The sequence below is a fragment of the Coenobita brevimanus genome, chromosome 88 (genome assembly GCF_032717465.1).
Source record: "Coenobita brevimanus isolate Jiangsu-jjx chromosome 88, ASM3271746v2, whole genome shotgun sequence".
In the NCBI taxonomy this organism is placed as follows: Eukaryota; Metazoa; Arthropoda; class Malacostraca; order Decapoda; family Coenobitidae; genus Coenobita; species Coenobita brevimanus.
Genome location: NC_137041.1, coordinates 30,851,358 through 30,855,281, shown reverse-complemented (window position 1 = coordinate 30,855,281; position 3,924 = coordinate 30,851,358). Strand labels below are relative to the sequence as shown.

Sequence of the window (3,924 nt, the reverse complement as noted above, 5' to 3'; positions counted from 1 at the left end):
ATATTGCCAGATTCGTATATTACCTTCAGTGCTACTAATATTCCCATCTCCAAAAGTTTTGAAATTCTTGGTGTCTCACTTAACAGTGCCCTCAGCTGGACCTCTCATGTCAGATCATTTGCTAAAACCGCCTCAAAGAAACTTGGATTATTGTACAGAGTCCATAACTTCTTCGCCGATGAGCAGTTAGCTATAATTTATAAGTCATGTGCGCTCTCAGCTTGAATATTGCTCACCCTTGTGGAATGGTTGTTGAGAGGTTGCATTAAGACAACTAGACAAAATTCAGAATAAAGCTGTTAGAATCATTAACAACCCTGCCATTACATATAAACTACCTCCCCTGCAAGTGAGAAGGAATGTTGGCTCCCTTGCATTATTTTACAGATATTTTTTTGGCAAATGCTCAGACGAAGTTGCGTCCATGGTGCCACCTCTCCATGCCTTCCCTCGTGCTACACGGGCATCTGGTAGCGCTCATGACTGGAATGTCACTCAACCATACTGCAGAACTTCTGTCTATCAGAATTCTTTTATTCCCGGAACTGCATCTCTCTGGAACTCGCTTCCCCAGAGTTGTTTTCCTCCAAATTTCAACCCACGACTGTTCAAGTCTAACTGTTACAGATATTTTATGAACAGAGGACACCAGTAATCTGGTGTATGGATTATTTTCTTTTACCCATTTGTTTTTCCTTCCTCCGTTCTGTTATTTATAAAAAAAAAAAAAAGAATAAGTGAGTAACGAGCAATGGGTGAGAGGTGCGTGGTGTCAAACACACGATGATTGACTTGGCTTTGGTTCAGCAAACACACATGGTGATGTCGACTTCCCACTCTCTGGTAGCTGTGGTGAGTATATGAGTAGCGATGTGTAACCTGAGTGAGGAAAGGTGAGTAAGATGAGTTCTGAATATGGGCTTGGTATTTGCTTCGTTGTCTCGACCTTCTTGCACTCCTGTGTCAGCAGTGGAGGTTGGGGGGCGGTTGGAGAGAGCAGTGGGGTCAGGGGATGTTGCTGTGTACTTGCTTTTCGTTTGCTTGTTTTGTTTTTCTTTCTCGATTTATTCTCGGTCCTTTCTTCTTGTGATTTACTCATTGCCGCTACTTGTACGTGCATGTAAAAGATTATAGAGATGTCTCGTAGACTTGTTCATTCATTCATTGCCAGACGCCATGTATCCCAAACGGGGTGGCCAAGGGCTTAGAGTTAATTGTTTTACAGGGAGGGGCACTAGTCCTCCACCAACCCCACTTGACACGTAGGGAGAACGTTATGCCAACAGCATCTGGTGTTCCCAGGCGGTCACTCATCCAAGTACTAACCAGACCCAACGTTGCTTAACTTCGCTGATCGGACGGGAAGCGGTGTACTCAACGTGGTATTACTTGTACTTAATCGTAGAGATGTCTCGTAGCTTGTAACTTGTAGCTTGTATTTTGTAGGAATTCACTTTAAGTTTGAAGACAAGGTTCATGCTTCTGCTGCCACCAACTATATATGTGAATCTTGAGCTTGTAATACGTTAATCTTGAGATTTGGTTCTTGTTATTGTGTAGTCGAAGGTAGAAGTTAAAGATAGATACAGGGAGTTGATCTTGATTTATTATCTTCGAAGAAAAGTTTAAATTGAGCAGTGTATGTATTACACAGGAACATAATTTACTAGCTAAGTCTCGTTGGACCCCTCTTCTTATTTCCTCTCTCCACAACCTTTCACTTCTATGGCTAGCCCCTTTCTGACTCTCTAATCCCTTCCTTCTTTTACAGGAGAGCTAGTGTCATGTGTACAACACATAGGTCTGGGTTCTAGAAGCTTGTGTGTGTCTGTGTGTATGTAGTGTTTCCGGTGCACTTCTAGCATTCCTTCAGTAAAATCTTGCAAGCTCATTTCCTTTTCCCACACCTAGCTTGAGTGGTGTTCCTATCTACTATCTATCTTTCTATGAGTTGTATTATTATGATATGGAGACCTGATACTGTCACCACTCTAAAGCTTGTTATCTGGTAATCCTGTCTAGAAATCATTAGACCTTGTCTTTCAACATATAGTAGTATTCATGACTGTTTCTAGCCGGTCGTCATCAAGTGACTGTGCCACCTCCATTATTGCGGCGCCCTAAGTCTGCTCGTCAGTGCAGTAAAATTTTCTTTTGCAATATTAGGGGGCTTCACTCCAACATCAACTCTGTTCAAAATTTCCTCCAGTTTGAATCCCCTGATCTGCTATTTCTGACACAGACACAAGTAAGCTCCACCTCTGATTTAGCTAGATTTAATTTTAATGGTTTTATCTTGATTCAAAATTTCAGACCCAAAGGAGGCATATGTTGCCTTGCTAAATCAGAAATTGCCCTGGAGGAGATTACTAAATTTAATTGTTCTTTTTTCGACTATTCCATATACAAATTAAATTCTTTTGCAAAATTAAGTATTTCTGTTGCGTTTATCGTTCCCCTAATGCCCCTCCAGAGCCGAGTTTATTTGACTCTCTGTCTTCACAACTAAGTGTCCTCAACATTAATACTGCATCAGAAATTACTATTCTGGGTGATTTTAATGTCCATAATGTCGAATGGCTCACTTATTCAGCCAGAACTGATGACTCTGATCTTGAATGTGAGCTATTTGCAGACTCATTTTATCTCACCCAGTTAGTCAGTCAACCCATCCGTGTACCAGACAACCCCGATCAAAATCCCCACTTATTGGACTTGTTTCTAACAACCAACTCAGGTAATTATAATGTCGAAGTGAAGTCCCCCCTCGCATCCCCTGATCATTGTCTGATTCAAGCCACCAGTTTCACACCTACCACACCCTCCTGCTGTGAATCTGTCGTGATGATTAAATGGCACTACGACAGGGCAGACTGGGAGGGACTTCAAAATTTTCTCATGGATGTTCCTTGGACCTCCTTTTTCTCCCATGATGCAAATTCCACTTTGGGCCACATACAGGATTTCATTAAAGTCGGCATGGAAACATTCATTCCCCATCATAGTTACAGAAAAAGATGTAATTCTCCTAAATGGTTTGACCACAATTGTGCTAGAGTAACAGAACATAAAACAATAGCCTATAACACTTGTACAAGGACCAAAACGAAAGAAGCCTTTAACTATTATAAAAATATCAGAAATCATGCCAGAACTATTATCAATCTTTCTAAATCAAACTTTCTACATAGACAAGCTAACAAACTACAAAACAATCCAAATGATAACAAAATATTCTGGTCAACCCTTTATTCATTCAAAACTAACTTCACTACCACCTCTTCCATTCCACCGTTACAGTCCCCCAGTGGAAATCTAGTAAGTGACCCATGCGGAAAAGCCTACCTTCTTGTTGACATTTTTTGAACGAACTCACCCCTAAATTCAGAAAATCATAATATTCCTGTACTTGATTTTGATTCCCTGCAAATGCGTCCTTTCATGATTCACACCAGATACGTACGAACTGTATTACAGAATCTATCAACAGACAAAACCACTGGTCCAGATGAAATTCCTTCAATAGTACTTAAAAATTGCTCCTCAGTGTTGGCTCCTGTATTAGCAAAATTTTTCCACTTATGCATTCATACCTCAATTTTTCCAGCCCCATGGAAAGAAGCAAATATCCATCCTGTTCCTAAAATGGGGGCAACTTCTGATCCATCAAACTATAGACCAATTGCAATAACTTCCGTTCTCGGTAAAGTTTTTGAGACACTAATTAACAAACACATAGTCAAGCACCTAGAAATCAATAAATTGATCAATGATCAGCAGTATGGATTCAGACAGCAACGTTCAACTGTAGACATTCTTTGCCTTCTTACCCGTCAGATTAACAAAACAATAGACCAACATGGTGATACACACACAGTAGCACTTGATATTTCAAAAGCATTTGACAGAGTATGGCACCAGGCC

General features: G+C 40.5%; 1 pseudogene; it reads right to left on the bottom strand.

Annotated features, from left to right (window-relative positions):
* Positions 1-1,277: 1,277 nt before the first annotated feature.
* On the bottom strand, positions 1,278-1,397 carry LOC145411294 (5S ribosomal RNA; annotated as a pseudogene).
* Positions 1,398-3,924: the final 2,527 nt, after the last annotated feature.